This window comes from Alligator sinensis, unplaced genomic scaffold (assembly GCF_000455745.1).
Source record: "Alligator sinensis unplaced genomic scaffold, ASM45574v1 scaffold758_1, whole genome shotgun sequence".
NCBI lineage: Eukaryota > Metazoa > Chordata > Crocodylia > Alligatoridae > Alligator > Alligator sinensis.
The window spans coordinates 446,490-466,955 of NW_005842457.1; positions in this window are offsets into that span (position 1 = coordinate 446,490).

Consider the following 20,466-nt stretch of genomic DNA (forward strand, 5'->3'; position numbering starts at 1 on the left):
AAAGAGCCATAACAGCACTGCCATTTCTTATTATTTTTATCATGAGCCTCATGCCATTGGGTGTTTTTTGCTCCTAGAGACAAATGATTGCATGTGAATGTTGGCATTTTTAAGGACCTTTCTAGTTGTAGCCTCACCTGTGCTTTAGGCCATGGTCTAAGGGTAAGGTACTTACTTGCTCAGGAAGCAGGAAACTCAATTTCTAGGCCTCCCCTCACCCATAGAGGGTTTGAAACTACATCTTTCTGACTGCATAGCACTGTGCCCTAACCATTAGACCATGGGTTAGGTATCACCCTGAGCCTTCCCCTTAAGGTTAGCCCACTGGGTAGCTAAGAGAGGGAGATATGTGGGGTCGGGAAGAATACAGCAAGGCAGAGTGTGTGTGGCTCAGTGAGATGGATGCTGCCATGGGTAGAAAGGGACTCCAAATTCTAGCCTGGACCCCTGCTCCCTGTGGTGAAGGAACTTCCCCGCTGCTCTCAATTCCCTGCATATCCAACGAAGACTGAATGCAAGGTGCAGTTAGGTGCAAGAGCCATTACACGGGGTCTGTTCAATGGCTAACCTAGATTTGAGAACTGTGAGAAATAGGAACACAAGTCATTGAAACTCCCTGGATCAATTAATACATCATGTACCTGGGGTTTGATGCTCAAACCTAGGGGAATTAGCACAAGGCCAGGGAGCATTGTGGCAGGCTGGGAGAGGGCAGGGTGCCTTCAGCTCTCCTTGCAAGAAGTGGGGGGGTGTTGCAGCCTTTTGTCGGGTGAGAACAAAGTCCTCCTTAAACACTGGCAGAAGCTTTTGCAGTCTCACACTTTGCACTTCGCAGACCAAATATCTCTCAGGGGAAATGGAGAAAAAACAGATGCAACACCTCCCCCCGCCCCGACACCTCAAATCTTCAGATATGTCTTGATCCAAATCTTGTCAGAAGCTCTTATAATTCAGAAGCTCTTATAATTCAAAGATTTCAAGGCCAGAAGAGACCATCATAACCATCTTGTCCAACCTGCTGCACAGCACAGGCCACAGAGTTTTACCTGTGCCCATCTGGGATCAAACAAAGAGTGGAAGCCAAAAGACTACAAAAAAGGCAGTGCTCACTATATTTTGTGGCTGGGTCTGAAAGCAGGGAGCACAGACATGTCATGAGAAAGTCTCCTCAGGTCCTAAAACTTCTGGGCCAGTTGTACAGACACAGGAACAAAGCCAAGTAAACCATTCCCAACAAATACATGACATGACATATCTTCTGTCATTTTTCTGTACATGAATTGTCCAGAGGCAGTTTGAAAAATTCTCAGCTTAATTAATTGTTCACAGTTTTCTGTGAATTACTTTAGTGACTAATTGGCAGTTGGCAGCTCATTCCAATTGCTGAAACTTCCTTAGCCTGACGAAGGGTTTTTGAACCCAAAAGCTTGCTTAATAACTATTCTCCAACTATTTGGGTTGGTCTAATAAAAGATATCAAATTCACCCAAGGAACCTTGTCTGCCTATTACACTGAAATACACACTTTGCAACTCATGCCTACCTTTTGTAACCCCATATGGGAGAGTGGGGAGTGAGCAGTGTATGCTAGAAGATAAATTCATTAGTGCTTTGATGCATTCAAAAGTGCTTTGGTGACTTCATGTAAAAGATGTTCTGAATTTGTAAAATACAATCCTGGAGAAGCTATGGAGGTAAAAATAAGGTGAAAATCATACTCAACAGCATCTATATATAATGATTCTTGAAGGGGTGGGGATGGCACTGAGTACGGGACCCAGGCTTCTGATCCAAAAACACATGGAATACTACTATTTCAGATAAATGAACTTTTCCACTAGCTGAAAGGCAAGAACATTTGCAAACCTTTATGGGCCAGATTCTATTTCACCTCTTAGGATGCATAAGGGGACTTAATCATCTAAGAGCAATTCTATTCCATCCCTGAAAAGCTGCTGGGTGGGTCCTCTTCTTCCTCAATGTCTTTTTGGGACTCAATCTTAAGAGTAAGGTGATGGCATGTTACAAAAATAAATACAATAATAGATTTTTAAAGACTCAAGCAGGATATAATAAAATTGTATTTAGGTAATGCCCAACGAGTGAAATAGAATCTGGCTGGTAATGGGATCCAGGTCATAGAAGAAGCAAAGATACTGAGAGCCAGAAGGTAGCATATATGTTCCCCAAAAGGGTTTTTTTGAAGAATGCCTCAGCTTAAGCATAGGCTTTCTGTTGGGGAGGGTGGAGGGAAATAATTTTGAAATACTGCTGATACAAAGCAGCTCTGTCCTCCTACCCTACTGAATTCCAACAGCACCTCTCACATTTGTTTTTCAAACTCCAGCACCATGCATTTTTCCAAACTTGATTAGAAAGTACAGAGAAGAGAGAAGCATCAGCTACTCCCCCTCTCACTTCCTGCCCCCTCTTTTCCTTCTCTCTCCATTAATACAAATGAATTAATTGGCTCAGTCGCACAATCATACACCAGTTTGGTTTTGATTTTCTGATTAATAGGATACTTAGAAAATTCTGAGTCAGCAATAAGCAGAGCCTGCTGTCTCTTGAAGGTACACTTTATCAAGTGCTGGGGTTTTTTTCAGGTTTCTTTGTTTGTTTCTGTTTTTTGCCTTTTCCCCTAATTTAACTCATCAGCTACATCACAGAATGAGGAGCAATCAGAATGTCTAGCAGTTCCTCATATTGTTCAAAGAGATCAAGTCCATCCAGTCTCTTCATACAGGCTAAGTACAGACAGTAAAAAAGTCAGAGGTTGAATCGACTCAGTTTTTTTCAGATTAGTCTAAACTGTGTAGATTGAATCAATAAAGAAGTGAAAAGACATTCACTTTTGATTCCAGAAATAGAGCCACATGCCTGCAGTGGCCCAGACCAGAAACTGAGGGGCAACAGAGCATGCCTCCATGCTTGGCTGGAGTAGACAGCTTAGGCCAAAGCTATCACGCCCACCCTTCGAGGGCGAGTTTTGGGGGAGGTACAAAGCATCATGGGATTCTGGGGAACTGTGAGTTAACATGAATCTGGAGGGGATCTGGGACAGAAGTTCAATAAATCGATATAACCTAAATCAGTTAAGTCTGATACTATATCCATCCAGGTTTATCTTAAACCAGTTTCCACCAATTTGAGAGAGGTTTGCGTGCATTGAACTTCTATTGTGTTATATATCTGAATTGGTTTCCAATCACTTATACCAGTTTATGTGTAATCTCTGTCCCATGTCATACAGTATAACCAGGTCAAATGTCAAAGTTCTGGATTCTCTGTTTAGCAGCATCCATGCCTGGGCCAGAAGCTGTACTCCATTCACTTTACATAAAGCCTGGACAGTCTGAGTGCAGACACCCAGGTTCTGTTTCTACAAAACAGGGATAATGAAGGCAGTAATAGTGAAATCATTTCCCCTTCCTCCCTGCTTTAGCCTTGTTATTTATTGCATTGTATTTGTATTGTGGAAGGACTCAAAATAAAAACAGGATGGGCTCTATTCAATGTACTGGGCACTGTACAAATACCACAAGCCAAAGTGTCGGTCTTTGCGTCAGTCTTCCATCAACCCAGTGGGATCACCTTCCCTGACAAGAGGCAGGATCACTAGGGGATGGGCAAACCTGCGCCCATCATTACCACTGATTTTGTGAAGGAACACCTTGAGAGGCTGGACATCCACAAATCAGCTGGACCACATGGAATGCACCCAAGAGCGCTAAAGGAACTATCTGACATTATAGCATGGCCTATGGTGAGGATATCTGAGAGCTCATGGTGCTCAGGCAAAATGCCTGACAATTGCAAGAGAGCCAATGTGGTGCCTATCTTCAAGAAAGGGAGAAGGGAAGATCCAGGGAACTACAGGCCAATTAGCTTGACCTCAATCCCTGGAAAGATCTTAGAAAAAATCATCAAGAAAACTATTACCAACATCCTAACAGAAGGTAATATTCTGAGAGATAGCCAACATGGCTTTGTGGTGGGTAGATCTTGTCTGACCAACCTGATTTCCTTCTATGGCCAGGTGACGCATCACCTGGACAAAGGAGAAGAGGTGGATACCATATTTTTGGACTTCAAGAAAACCATTGACCTGGTGTCCCATGATGAACTCATGGAAAAACTGGGGAATTATAGCCTAGACAATTTCACGGTCCAATGGGAACTGGCTTCATGGACAGACCCAGAGAGTGGTAGTTGATGGAACCAAATCAACTTGGCACACTGTAACTACTGGCATCCCCCAGGGCTCCATTCTCAGGCCTGTACTCTTCAATGTGTTTATACATTATCTGGACTCGGGTGTTATAAACAGACTGGCTAAGTTTGCTGACAACAGCAAACTATGGGGAAGTGCAGTCACCCTAGTGGATAGGCTGGCAAACCAGGCTGACCTCGATAAGCATACAAGGTGGGTGGATCAGAACCTGATGGCATTCAACACCAAGAAATGTAAGGTGCTCCATCTTGAGAGAAAGAACCCACACCACACTTATAGGCTCAACAGTGCTATGGTAGCTAGCACCACGTTTGAGGGGCTGGACATGTTTAAATCAGTAGGTCCAGATGATCTCCACCCCAGGGTGCTGAGGGAATTGGCAGGGGTCATTGCGGGGCCCCTTGCATGGCTTTACGAGCACTTGTGGTGCTCTGGCCAGGTGCCAAAGGACTGTAAAAAGTCCAATGTGGTCCCCATTCTCAAAAAAAGGGAGGAAGGAGGACCCATGTAACTATAGGCCCGTTAGTCTTACCTCAGTCCTGGGGAAGCTCTTTGAGAAAATTATCCAGGAGCACATCTGCAAGGGACCAGCAGGGGAGATTATGCTTAGGGGCAACCAACATGGGTTCATTAGGGGCAGGTCCTGTCAGACCAACCTGATTGCCTTCTACAACCAGGTCACAACATTCTTGAACCCAGGTGTTGCGGTGCCCGTAGTCTTTCTGGACTTTAGGAAGGCCTTTGACACTGTCTCTCACCCCATTGTCATTAAAAAATTAGGCAACTGTGCTATTGATGCCTACACAGTCAGATGGGTCACAAATTGGCTAGAGGGCCGCAACCAAAGAGTGGTGGTGGATGGGTCATTTTTGACCTGGAGGGATGTGGGCAGTGGGGTTCCCCTGGGTTCAGTTCTCGGGCCCGTACTGTTCAACATCTTTATCAGCGACATGGACAAGGGGGTGAAAAACACCTTGTTCAAATTTGTGCACAACACTGAGATGTGGGGAGAAGTGGGCACACTAGAAGGGAGGGACAGGCTACAACTAGATCTGGACAGGTTGCAGGGGTGGGTGGATGAGAATAGGATGGGTTTCGATACTGACAATTGCTAGGTGATGCACCTAGGGAGGAAGAACCAGCAGCAGACCTACAGGCTGGGGAACTCCCTTCTCATCAGCACAGAGGCAGAAAAGGATCTTGGAGTCATTACTGATGCATCCACAGATGCATCACGAACAGGTCCAAGGAGGTGATCCGCCCCCTCTATGCGACACTGGTCAGGCCGCAGTTGGAGTACTGCATTCAGTTCTGAGCTCCGCACTTCAGGAGAGATGTGGACAGCACTGAGAGGGTCCAGAGGAGGGCCACCCTCATGGTCAGGGGGCAGCAGGGCAGGCTCTATGAGGAGAGTCTACGGGACCTGAACCTGTTCAGCCTCCGCAAGAGAAGGCTGAGAGGGGATCTGGTGGCCGTCTATAAACTTACTGGGGGGGCCACCAGGGAATGGGAGAGTCCCTGTTCCCCTGAGCACTACCCAAAGTAACTAGAAATAACAGCTACAAGTTGACTGAGAGTAGGTTCAGGCTAGACATCAGGAGGCACTACTTCACAGTCAGGGTGGCTAGGATCTGGAACCAACTTCCAAGGGAAGTAGTGCTCACTCCTACCTTGGGGGTCGTCAAAAGGAGGCTAGATAATCATCTGGCTGGGGTCATTTGATCCCATTCTTCACAGTCAGGGGGTCAGACTTGATGATCCGCTCAGGTCCCTTCCGACCCTACAAACTATGAAACTATGAAACAACTATGAAATAGACTTGGGGGTCATGCAACACCACAGCCAGCAAAGCAAACAAAACTCTGGCCTGCATCTTCCAATGCATCTCAAACAAGACGTGGGAAGTCATCCTCCCGCTTGGCCTAAGTGAGACCACAGCTGGAATACTGTGTCTGGTTCTGGGCTCTGCAATTTAGAAAGGACGTGGAGAAGCTTGAGAGAGTCCAAAGGAGAGCCACGCAGATGATTAGAGGACAAGAGAGCAGGCCTAATGAGGAGAGGCTGAGAGACATGGGACTCTTCAGCCTGGAAAAGCGTAGGCTCAAGGGTGACTTGGTGGTGGCCTATAAATACATAAGGGGTGTGCACTGAGAACTGGGAGAATGTCTGTTCACCAGGGCACCCCATGGGAAGACTAGGTCCAATGGTCACAAATTCTTGGAAGACTGTTTTAGGCTGGACATAAGGAAAAACTTCTTTACTGTCCAAGTCCCCCGGACCTGGAATAGACTCCCGCCAAAGGTGATACAGACACCTACTCTGGATTCCTTTAAGAAACACTTGGGTGCCTATCTTGCTGGGATCATTTGACCCCTGCTGACTGCCTGCCCTTTGGACAGGGGGCTGGACCTGATGATCTTGCAAGGTCCCTTCCAGCCCTAATGTCTATGAAATCTATGAAAGTCCTTGCCTTGAATGTCTTAGAATCACTTCTGAAGCAAGACATGGGAATAAAAAATGAGGAAATAGGGAAGGGATGTGACTGGAAGATTAGCCAAGTACGTATGTTTTCTATGCAGGGATTTTCTAGAGCAGGGATTTCTATCCTTACAATACAATACCCAAACCACAGCCACTCACATCGGCAGAGCTGGACTCAGAACCCACTCTGATCCGCCACAATACCAATTGCAAGACAAAAACAACGCAGTCCCCATGATTGTCACCTACAGCCACTATAGTGATCACTGGGTTCAACAAACACAGGCACGTGTGAATGAGAAGAACTAAACAGCAAGTTTTATTTTTGGAACAGTAAGAAAGCCGCAGCAGTCCTTTAGTCTCTCTAACCAACTAACTGGCTCATAGCTAGGAATCCAGCTTTCCAGTTTGTCGCCGAAAAACACAGATTTTCTCCTCTAAAGGAGAAAACCATAGATTTTTTTTTCCTTTAAAGGAGAAAAACACAGGAAACCACAGGTTTTTCCCTTGCAGGCAGGCCTGCAAGGGCCTGCTTGGGGCTGGGAGGAGAGGGACACTGGAGGGTGCCACACATATGTGTGTGTGCACACATGCATGTGGCAGCCAGGCACCATAGTGGAGAGCAGCTCCCACAGCTCCTTCCATGTAACTCTATGGGGGTGGGGGCTGGGGTCACAGGCAGGTCCAGGAGGCTACAAATCAGGAGCAAGAGCACCAGCAGAGCTGGGGGCTGTGACTTGGGAGTGAGAGGTAACTGCATGGTTAAGGGCAGGGCACCAGCATATCAGGACTGCTGAGCACCACAAAGCAGTGCGGGGGACAGCCACAGCTGGATCCTCACCCTGGTGATCAAAGCGGGCAGGGTGAACTCTGATTTTCCATGATAAAAAAAACAAACTCAAACACCAAAATATATAGGTATTTAGAATGTATTTTATTATAATTATTAAGGCACTGGTAGGTTTCCAAATTGCTTTAAAATTGTAAATATATCAATAAAACATTGTGTTCAACTGATACCTATATATATAGTGGTGTTTCATTTTAATCATGGAAAAGTACAGATTTGGGGGGTTTAATCAGAGAATTTGAGAGATTTTTATCAGAGAATTTGGGATTTTTACACAGAGAAAAGCAGGATCCCTGCTCATATCTCTCTAACTAACTAGCTTAACTGAGGGACAATCTCTGAATTCCCAACCTCTGTAGCCTCAGCAAGAGAATGTCTCCAGACTACAGCCTCTATCACCAGAGCCCATAGCTTGAACACCTACTACACATGATTAATGAGATCGAGCCTCTCCTGGAAAATGACAACAATCACAAGACAGCCATGGAGGACAAGCCTGTCCTGGCTTACAGGCAACTCCCCACAAATGGCCTCTCTCAAGCTACCTAACTCCTACCTTTACCAAGGCATGGGGCATAGCAATCATCTGGAGTTCATTCACCTGCTCCTCTACCAGAGTCTTATGTGCTGTTACCTCCTTACAGTGCCCCTCTCCTGGCTGTCTACATTAGACAGAGAGGGCACTCCCTATGTGAAAGAATAAGGGACACAGATCGGATGTCAAGTCCAAAAACACACACAAGCCTGTGACAGAACACTTTAATCTTCCTGAACTTTCCATTGCTAAATCTCTGAGTAGCTGTTCTTAAATAACAGAATTTTAAAAGCAGACTTGAACACAAATTTGCAGAACAAAAAATCATCCACGGACTGGACTGTGTTAAGTATGGTATCAACAGACACTGTGGATTCTTATCCCATTACTTGAATAAGCTATTTTGATCCCTGCGTCCTTAGGGTTTGCCTCTTCCAGCATCCCTCCCACCCAGTTCTCCCCCAACTCCTTCCCTTCCCTGTCTTTTTTGTATTTGAATTTTTGTCTCTATTTGATACTCTGCTCTCTGTGTGTCCTTTCATAGCATGTGATGAAGTGAGCTCTTGTTCGCAAAAGTATATCTAAGGGGTGTTGAACAGTTTTCAATATGAATGCCCTGTGCTGCATATCCAAAAAAAGTGGTCAGACACAATGAAGAATGTTGAGACCCTGGAGTCAGTAAGATTACCAATGGCTCCGAAACAGTGCAGGTGAGCAAGTGGACTTACCCTGCTCATGATCTGAGAGAGCTGGATAACAGGGTCACCAAATAAGGCCTGTTTTGACAGCCCTAAAACAAAGGAAAAGAGACTGACTTATAGAAACCCTACTCAGCACATCAGGGACCACAAGTGATCAGTGCCTCCTGAATCTGGGGAAGGGGGGGGTGGGGTCTGCAGAAGCCACCGACAGCACCAGCCCTGTCAGGTGGGGCACCAGCCCTACCAACAGCATCAGTTTCGGCCGTCAGGGGGGGCACCGGCCCCATCGGGGGGGCACATGCGCCCCCTACCAGTCGCCTATGTCAGGAACCAAGCCAACAACCTTACAGGCTAACAAACTGAGCAAATTAAAAAAACTGGTCCAGGACAGGGAAGATGGTGAGTACTGACCTCTGCCTGATGCAGCTGATAGTACAAAAGCAGACTGGACTTCAGCTTGAGAGCACAAGAGCCAATTCCAGCTATGGAAAGTTAAATTCAAACTCCATGTCCTTTCATTCTTTGGCATTTCAAACAAGTCTGCCAGTGGCACTGACAATGAGTGTACCTTGGTAGTGAACATCCCATGTTAGGTTCCTCACTGTCTTCTTTACATTTTATAGCCCAACATCTGTGAGAAGCAGAGAAAGTTGCTATTGCCACTGGACTGGGCTAATTCTAAATGGATGACCTTCCAGACACAAGCTCTGCATGCAATTATTAATCAGTGCCCTGAACTATCTTCTGCCATGGACAATGATCCTTTTCCATGGTCATAGCTTGCAAACCTTCATTTACAAAATGACCTGTGCAAAAGTTTGCCAGAAGGTTCAATAAAAAAATCTGTCATAGCCCAGCTCTGGGACCACAGCACATGGAATACAAAATCAGATCCATTAGTTCCCAAGCCTTCAGCATCTTCTCCACTACCCTCTTTAACAGGAAAAATTATTATACTGTTATGTAAAAAAAAATTTTTTAAACCAATGTTGATTAATAAAAGTAATTTCAAGAAGCTGTTCTGAGGAGTATTCAATTTCAAATTCATTTCCTCTGCTTAATTGTCTGAGAATGTCTGAGTGACAATATGGGAATATGAATGTTTTGCCATTTCAGTCATGGGCAAACCTAGCCTTTCTCATGGCAAGTGTCTCTTCCCAGAGAAGGCTAGGAAGTGGAAAGACACCATGAATGCTGCATGTGAAAGTGTTAGTGAGCAAAAAGTGTCAATCCTCTCAACATGCAAGTCTTGATGGGCAATGATAAACTCTCTTTCTCAAGAAACAGAGATAACAACAGACACGTGTACATACAAGTAACTTCAGGAACAGAGATATGCTAAATATGTATATATCCACAAATCTACAATTCAGGCAGCTGAGAGAGTCAATATATATATTTATTAAGCGGGAAAGTTGAATTTCTACCAGGGGTTGGCAGCACCAAGGGTTGATTCCTGCTGTACAGTGCAGCAGCTGTATTACTGGGCACGTCTACATGTGCATTAAGGTACTTTTTCTAATGTGCATTAAATGTAGTATTTCCAATGTGATGTACTAAAGAAATGCACATTAGGCTGCTCTAATGCGCAGTAACAAATGTGCAGTTTTAAGTGATGCTTAATGTGCATTAGCCTTTTTTTACTAAGCATTGGCGTAATCACAGTTTTTCACGACGCTTTAATGCACAGTCAAATGGGTTACTGCACATTAAATCGCACATGTAGATGCACCCACTGTTCAGGCAGCTAAGGTACTCAATTGATGGCTCATTGTGCTTCACTCCAGTGGTATTAATAAGCACCTCTCCTTTATAATAGTCTTGATGCTCTACTCATCAAGCTAACCTTTTGAAGGGCAATGTTGCTGTCTGGTAGCTGTTTCTGGTCTCTGTTTCCCAGCTTCTTTACCTCTTTAGCACAGACTCTTTAGCTCTGTCAGAAGAGCTACCCATAGAAGCCAATCTTTAGGAGCAGTCAGGGATTCAGTCTTAGTTATGCAGAAAAGGGAGGGTGAGTTAGCTGAAGATCAGGCTCTTCCCCTGCTCTATGAAGCCATAATTCTGGAAAATATATTTTCTTCATTCTGCCTTCAAAAAACCAAGGTGTGCATTCTATTGGGAGGGATTGGGAGCGGGGGTGTTGTATATGAGAAAATACAGTATATATACACTGTAAAAAAGGACCTGGGGGTTTTAGTGGACAATAAGCTGAATATGAGCCAACAGTGTGCCCTTGTCGCAAAGAAGGCCAACGGCATACTGGGCTGCATTAGTAGGAATGCTGCCAGATGAGACTCTGGCATGCTAACTAGTTATGCAACCCCTGAGTGCTTAAACATTGTTCTCCAACTATTTAGTTGGTCTAATAAAAGATACCAGATTCACCCAAAGAACCTTGTCTGCCAGCAGATCGAGGAATGTGATTTTTCCCTTCTTCAGCTTTGGATTACTGTGTCCAGTGTTGGCCCCCACCCCCAATGCAGAGAGGATGTGGACAAATTGGAGAGAATCCAACGGAGGGCAATGAAAATGGTGAGGGGGCTGAGGCACATGACTTCTGAGGAAAGGCTGAGGAAACTGGGCTAATTTGGTCTGGAGAAGGGGAAACTGAGGGGGAATTTAATAACAGCCTTCAACTACCTGAAGGGTGGTTGCAAAGGGGATGGAGCTGTTCTCAGTGGTGGCAGATGACAGAACAAGGAGCAATGGTCTCAAGTTTCAGGAAGGGAAGTTTAGATTAGATATTAGAAAAAACTTTCTCACTAGGATGGTAGTAAACACTGGAGCAGGTTACCCAGAGACGTAGTGGCATCTCCATCCTTGGAGGTTTTCAAGACCTAACTAGACAGTTTTGGCTAGGATTTTCTAGTTGGAGATGGTCTTGCTTTGAGCAGAGTTGGACTAGATGACCTACTGAGGTCCCTTCCAACCCTAATTTTCTATGATTTTATCATTCTAAGTGCCTTTAAACTAAATCAGAGAGGCATGAGCTTTCAAAGGCTACAGTGTACTTCTTCAGATACTGTGAATGGACTTGCAGAGGGTAAAAGTACTAAGTAGACAGGAATAAGGTCATTTAAATAAAAGGGTAGGAAAAAAAGGAAGGAAAGCAGGGGACATTGCTGGGAGTGAAAGGTGAGTTGATGAGACCAAAAGGGGTAAACAAAGCAGTTAACCCATTGAGGGACACAGGGGTTATAAAAACTACTCCAGGTAATAGGATAAGAATCCAAAATCTGCTGACACATATTTGGCTGGGATGAGATAGTTGGAGATGATCCTTCTTTGAGCAGAGGTGTTGGACTAGATGACTTACTGAGGTCCTTCCAACCCTAATTTTCTATGATTCTCTGACCTCATATTTAATACAATCCAGTCTCTGCATGATCTCTTGTTCCACTAGTTTGTGTCTAAATTGGATAAGTTTTGCTCTTTAAAAACATCTACTCAGAGACCAATGATGGGAAGTCTAGGGGGGTTAAAGTCTTCTGCCACAGGCTTGTGTGTGTTTCATGACTAGATGTCATATCTATGTCCCCTTATTCTTTGCTGTATGGATTTCCCACTTTGTCCAATGTAGACAGCAGAGGAATACTGTAAGCAGGTGATGCCATATATCATATTTGTAGAGGAGCAGGTGCATGAACCACGGATGTTATAATCCATGGTATTTGGTGCAATGATGATGTGGTGTGTACTGATGGGTAGGCTCAGCTTGCATCTGGATCCATTGCAAGGCCTTGTGCTTTGGTGAGAATAGGAGTTTGGTAGTCTATTGCTGGAGAGATGTTGCAGCTTGGGGGGTTGCCTGTAAGCTGGGACATGTTTGTCCTCTAGGGTTGCTTTGAAATGGTTGGCATTTGAGGAGAGGTTGGAGATCATTAACGATATCTCCAAGGTGGGAGCTATAATTGACAACCAGAGGGATTCTGTTGTCCTTGTCCTGGGGTTGGTATTGTAGCAGGTTAGAGCCTGCCACAGGCTTTCTGGACAACCTTAGTTTTCTGGCTGATTTCCACATCTGTAAATAAGGACAGTTCTTCCCTTGGATAAAGACACTAAAGATTTGTGGCAGCCATATAAATACCTTAGATAGGTGAACTGATTTACTTAATCTCTGGTGGTCAAAATCAAAGACGGTGATCTGCTTTGTAATTCATACACTCTATAGTGTTTCATAAATGCCTCTTGAATTTCCCTTTAGAAAATTGAAAGCATACAATGTAATCCATTTATTTTAATGCAGAATCCTTGACCCACAGCCTAACAAGATGCTTGATAGGGAGCAAGAGCTGAACAGAAAGAAAGGAACATCTGAAAGCAATAGAAAGCACCTCAGAGAAAGGGAATTCCATAGACATGGAGCAGTGCATGTCAAAGAGCAGCCCTCAGCTGTAGAGAACCCCAAAGAATGAGATGAGGCCAAGGCTGGAGTCACAAAGCAGGTGCAGAGGGAGTAACTGAAGTGGGTGGTTGAGTGGAAAGATGGATAATGATGAATTCATAAGTTTTAGCTAAGGTTTTACACAAGCAGTTATCTTACTGGGATCCATTCTAAAGAACAAACCTGTTTTTTACTATTATGATCAGAACTCCCACCAGCCATTCTTAGCCCAATTTCAGTATAGAGAACAAGAATGCACTTTACACCATGCCGACCCAGCCATGCGTGGGAGGCTTCTGTGGAACAGACTTGATTAAAGAGTACTACCAGACAACACCACTTATCTACAACGCAATGCCACTTACATGTTTACTGAAAGGAAGAAAGAGACAACTGTAGAGTTAAACATTGTGGAACAACCGATCACAGTTCTGACAACATTCAAAAGGATCTTTTTTAATGGATTCTTGAATTCTTTGTCTAAGGATGATAAGCAGAAAGGTAAAGAATGACAATTTGCAGGGACTCTTGTAAATGTGCAAAGACCACAAAACTTCCCAATTTACTGTTGATCTGTTTCTCTCTGCTTCTGCTCTAAGACCTTCTCTCTATGGGGATTTGTGTGACATGTATAATTGCACCATTGTAAACCATCTAGCTTTGACAAAATGGAAGGTAATGCGCATAATAACAAAAGGAGGAGTAGTAGTAGCAGCAGCAGCATGATTTGCCCCAGTGCATCACTTCAGGGCTTGTCTAAACAAGGGAAATTTGCAGTAGTAATAAAATCAATGCAAATCCCCAGTGTAGGCATGCTGCACAGATGAAAGGAGAGATTTGCAATGCGTGCAACCTCTCCAAGTTATTTAATGAGGTAAGTTTCCATAGTGCAACCCCACCCTATGCTAGTGTAGTGCATCTACACTGTGAGCCAAATCCTTAGCTCCCCCTAGCAGGCACTAATATAAATTTTAGGTATCCAAGTTACTTAATACAATCCAAATTCACCCATACGATAGCCAGCAAGTCATTAGGACATCTAGATTCCATTTTGACTGGCTGTGCTCGCTCAGAAGTTCTCACCTGGGGTATTTATGTTCATTTGCACTTTGCAGCAATCCTAATTTATCTGACAAAAGCCACAGTTAGGAACTGTTTAATGAAGAAGGACACCTTGTCACCAAACAGCCTAGTGATTAGAACACCTGTTCAGGGAGTTGGAGCCCCAGGCCTTCTTCATCATAAAAGGGATCAAACCCATATCTCCCACTTTCCAGGGAAGTGCCTAACCAACAGACTGTGAACTGGGGAGGGCCAAGAGTATCCTCCATCCCTCCTATTGAAGATAGGCTAATGGGTGGCAAAAAAGGAAAGAGACTTATGGTGAGAAGAAGATGAGCCAGGAGGGTGTGTGACTGTGGCACTAGCCTGGGAATGACCTGACTGCTATTCCTGTATTTTATTCAATGCAAGGTACATAAATAACATTGGAAACAGAGACTGGGAGCACCAATAGGGTTTATAATGCAATGAATCAAATGCAATCCAGATAACAGAGAGGCTGAAGGTTGTTTGAGTAATATAGGAAATGATTTTGATGTGTCTCAGTTCAGTTCCTAGTTTGAATGGATACCTCAGAACTTTCCAGTAGAGACGATGCTAATTGGCCCCTTGTTGGCAGTCTTGTAGGAAGTACTAAGGATTGAATGAGTTATGGAGACTGAAATGGACTCTCATCACTAGGACTGGTCCCACAAGATTCAAGCTCAGGCATGATGGGTTGATATGGAGAACCTGACTTTTCTTTTGCAAATATACAGTTGTTGTGTAGTTCCCAGGTCTATGAAAGGAAAACCTGTTGCCAGCACTAAATGCATTTAAACAGGAAAAGGTTCTATAGCAGAGACAAGCAAAATAGCTCCTGCGTGCCGGATCTGGTCTGCCAGGCACTTTCATGTCACCCACGGCACCCACCAACAAATTATAACCCACCAAGCCCATCTACCCACAAGGGTGGGAGCAAGGTGCACATGTATACACACCCTGCCAACATAACCTATGGTGCCTCACTCCCACCCTTGTGGGCAGAAGGGCCTGGCCCAGCCAACAGGCAGCTTCTGGATGGGGCTGCTGCTGCTGCAGCCACCAGGGACCTGCTCAGCTTCCCCAGTGTCCCACTTGCTTCAGGAATCAGGAGGGAAACTGTAAGGGTGGGGGCAGAGCTGCAGCTGGGTGCGAGCACAGACCATGGGGCTCGGGATGGTGGCAACATGGAGCCCACACCCCGGGGAGCAGTGGCAGCACGGAGCTCAGGTAGGCAGGGTTTGGGTGTAAGGGAAGATGGAGGGTTGTAGGGACCCCTCCCACACTTCCCCCATTGCGTGCAGCCCTGGCAGGTGGTGGCAGTGGCAGCAGCAGCATAAGATGGGGGCACTAGTGCCCAGTATGGGTGCTGGTGCCCAGCGGTGCGCGGCTCCAGCCAGTGGCGCACATCACAGCGAGGGGCAGAGCCCCAGCCAGGCCATCTGTATTGCCAGCACTTGCCGCCATGCATACACGGCCCCCACACTTGCCCAGCATGGGAGGAAAGCCCCACACACTGAGGCTGGCTGCCTTCCCTGCCCCTGGACCTGTGTGGCATGAGGTGGAGAAGGCAGCTAGCTCCAACACATGGCATTTCTCTCCTGTGCCATGTGAGTGCAGGGACTGCTAAAGCGCAGAAGGGAGTGCTGATGATAGAGACGACCCAGCTGGGCCTGCGCCCCTCGCTGCAATGTGCAGCTCTGGCCAGAGCTGCACGCCACCAGGCACCAGCACCCCAAGTGCCCCCTCCTGCTGCTGCACCATGGGGGGAGTGTGGAGGGGGTCCCCGCACCCTCCCTCACACCCCACAAATGCCATACACCCACACCCTGCCCCCACAACCCCCTACATATACACCCCCCAACACACCCTATTGCCCCCCACACGGCCACACCCTCTCAAACCCCTCCCCACATACACCCCCACACACACCCCCTCACACACAACATACAAGACTTAGAATTTATTTTTGAGTAATTATGCAATCTCCTCTATATACAATATGCAAACACAAATTGTGACAATAATATTTCTTCTAATAAAAAAAGTGTTACAGTAGGTGCTTAACTTTTAGAGTATGATTTAGGTTTTTTCTGGTTCTAAGATGGCAATCCCTCTTCACAAAAGGAGTGTTCCCAGGGGACAAGCTGGGGGACTGCCAGTGGCAAAGGTCAGGGATTAGGGGTGGAACTTTCAGTCGCAAGATGGCGACCAGGAGGCGGAGCAATGGTCAAGGGATGGGGATACCTATGCAGCCCTCGAAAGCTCACCAAACCTTGTTATGTGGTCCTCCACCTGAAAGAATTGCCCACCCTTGTTCTATAGAAATGCCTCTGAAGTATGAGATTGTTGATACTCATGTCCAGGCCTAACTCCAAGTTGGATAATTACATCCTGCTAAACAAAAGTACCCCCACAGTTTCAGATGGGTACAGTACCCTTCTCCTCATTAGTAGAATGGCATTTCTTAGCATTGCTGATGTACAGTGGCTACTGCTTTCCATCATAGAGATGGCTACATTTCATAGAAAGCAAAAGTTTTGTTAGAATGAGGCCATGGCCCATCTAGTCCAGTATCTTATCTCTGAGAGCAACCAATGAGTGATGTTTCAAAGGAAAGTGGAATAATGCATGGGGCACAACCTTTATCTCAGTGAAATCAATGACAAAATTCTCGTTAACTTCAAAGGGACCACATTCAAAGGGACCAGGGTTTCACTCCTAATGCACCCGATCAACATTTGTTATACTATGAAGGTAAAATGAAATTCTTTCTGACCCTGGCTGATTTTCTAAAGTATGACCACTGAAGACCTTGATCCTAGGCTTGTGTAAATGTGGCTGCATCTGCATGAGAGGCTTCCTGCACAGTAGCTCATTACTGTCACAACCCAAGGGTGTGATTTTTGTTTTGTGTGTGCTTTGGCACCACTGAATTATTTTCCCGCCAATTTGAAGCTTTCTTTGCAGGGTGCATTTCTTCTTTGCAGCATGGAAATGCACGTTGCAAGGAGTTCCCGCCATTTGTATTTAAATTTGTGCCCCACTATTGGCTGTTTCTAAATTATTCCCACGTGGCGGCTAGTGATTGGCTTGCTAGCCGTATAAAAAGCTTGAGTGGTTTCCGCCCAAGTTGGAGGACTCCACGAACATCAGGAGGAGGAGACTTCACGTCTTGTGAAGATCTCCAAGCTCTGCGGAGCCTATTGGACCCAGCGTATTTCAAGAAGGCAACAGAGGTCTGATCAGCCTCTAGCCTCTCCCTGTTGCCGAGCACAATCCTCGATGTATCCCTCTCCCTGCACGCAAAAAAGGATCCACAGAGTCTCGACAACTCCGTGTGAGTGAGAGTTTTTGTCCGAGTCCTCAAACGAGGATTTAAGCGGACCTTTACCTGGGAAATTGTCCAGCCCACACCGCAACCATCTACGGTGTAAGTAAACAATCTTGAATCAACCGTGTGGCACGAACCATGACATGACACTACTGAGCAGTAGTAATGAGCTACTGCACAGTAGTAATAAGCTACTGCGCAGTCAGCATCACCTGGAAGCAGTGTGGGGATGCTACTGTGCAGTAATGCCATTTACTACGCAGTCATTTAGTATTTGGGTATGCAAGCACTAAATGACTGTGCAGTAACAACTACACAGTCAGCATCTCATGTAGACGCAGCCTGTGTGTGCTCTTCTGATATGCACAGGTGTCTCCTTTTTAAAAACCTTTCTAAGCCAGCTGGAACAAAGGAGATCAAATAATTTTCCAGCTACCCTGGCACCCTTTGCCTAGCATGAGCACCTGGTGCCTCAGAGAAAAGCAAAAGCCTCTCTAATGCACCTGGGCAGTTGTGCAACGGACTCATCTACTCTTCCCTCACAGACAAAAGAAATGGGAAAATCCAAACACAGGTGTTTTCTTAGATTCACATCTCCATGGGAAACTGTTACTGCAGTATTCATTCAGTGGATTTTATCAGTACGCACACCTCAGTGGAAGGAGGCCACCACTGGGTTTGCCGAGGTTGTTCAGCACCATCAGAATTCAGAACCAATATTTTTGCTTGCTGCTCTTTGTTTATATCCTGTATCCCAGAGCAATGTATGGGCTGCATGGAAGACACTCGCACCTGCCACTGAAACAGAGATATTCTGGGTTGGATCACAGCAGCGGCATAACAGTGCTTGGCAACACAACATGACTTGGAGGGTTGTGTTTATATCTACCAGAGGGAAATTAGGGAGGAGGACTATAGATGTATCTGTTGGATTTTGGCTGCCTCCCCAGTCTAGGCCTCCTGCTGCTGATGTGGAATCCTTTGTTTTGTGGCTTTGATCATACTGGGTTTTTCATCAGAAGGAGCTGGTTTAAAGGAACTGCACATTGCAGCTTTCATAAAACCAGTTTTACCACTGGGTGCCCCTCTTTCATTTACTCACCAACACTTGTGTGTGTGGGGGGGGGGTGTCACAAGTACATGTACATTGTTGTAATGTAATTTCATCTGTACTTTGCCACTTGGGGACGGGCTGCTGAGAAGAATGGGTGTGATGTATTGCAGTGGGGGGCTGTAATTTGTATCTCTTTGCCCACTCGACACCATTCTGCTGGGGTGCACGACTGCATCGCAGGATCTCCCCGTGGCTCCTCTGTCTGCTTGCTCGTGGCTCAGTCATCTATCACTGTCTCTGACAAAGTGGGCTACTGCAGTGTCAGAGCTGATAAATATTAGAGTGTAATTTGGTTTTGCAGGGAGGCAGGGGAGGGACGGGGGCAGTCTGAGATGGAAGGCCCCTAGTACTTCTGTCATCAAGTGTCTGTTGACATTTGAAGAGTCTTTCATGAAGGGTCTGTTGAGATTTAATAAAGGGGATTAAAGACCTTATTATGCATGAAAAGTCATACCTGGAGTCATCAAATTGGCCGTGCTTGTTCTTATGGGAAAAGCTTCATTTTCAGGAGAGTTCAAAGGGATTCTGAACAGTAGTTTTAGACCTGGAAGCAGTTATAAATGATCCTTCTGTGACACATAAACCCAGAATTGTATGTTCTCTTCAGATTTCTCCAGCTAAGAAACCAATTGGGTTCTGAGGGGCTGGAATCCCTTTAATATCTGAGACAGATGCTTAATTTGTAATAATATGAATAATAAAAAGTAGCTGATCGTGCTTTCCCATGGAAGTAGGCTAGAGGGAGGTTTTTCTGGCTAGGGATTTGTGCCATTTGGAAGGGCCCAAAGGAGGGTTTTGACTTCTTCGTCTAACAGGCTAGCCGGCTTACTTACAACCTGCTTAGACTTGAGATTATAGGCACACACAAAAATTAACAGTGAGGATAATAAGATATAGGAACAACCTACTGAGGGCTCTGCTAGCATCTCCATTGCTGGACATTTTAAAATCAAGGCCTGATATTTTCCTGAAATAGATGCTGTAGTTAAAACACGGATTGATTCAAAGAGATCCTGTGTTGTCCAGATCTAATGTGTTCATCAGGCTGGTCCCGTCTGACTTCAGAATACATGGAACACAGTGGGTTTCAAGAGACCTCTCCTCCCTCCAAACTGTTTGATGTGAAAAAGAATTTTTCCTTGCAAGCAGCCCCCTCAGAGTTGTTAAATCCCCACCGCCATGAGATTTTATGTTAGAGTTTAGGTTTAGCTCTTCAGGTTTTGGTCTGTTTTTTCTTGGGTTTCTTTTTGAGGTGGGGAGGGAGAGAGAATTGGGTGGGGGGGGTTGTGAGATGAAAAGCTAATGTGTTTTTTTAAGGCTCAAAAAATCACTGAATAATGTTGCTTAAACTTTTAGTATTATTTTAAAATTTAAAAATGACCCTCAAGATAAGACCAGGCTTGGGAAAATTTGACTCTAAAAGATAAGAGTTTCTGAAAGTTGGAAATTACGCAAAACCAGGTCTTCTTGAGCTTCCTCTTAGTGAGGTCTCAGCCAGTGTGGTGACTGCAGTAGTGTAAAAACTAGTGTCCACACAGTTCACACTGATAACGTTTTTACTCTGGCTTGAAAAATCTCTGTCCTTACTAAGCTCTTTTACACCTTTTTTGCTAAAACACTATGAACATTCAGGCTCAGCTCTGACCCTACCTCTGAATATTTCCCATAGATTCATAGTTTCATAGATGTTAGGGTCGGAAGGGACCTCAATAGATCATCGAGTCCAACCCCCTGCATAGGCAGGAAAGAG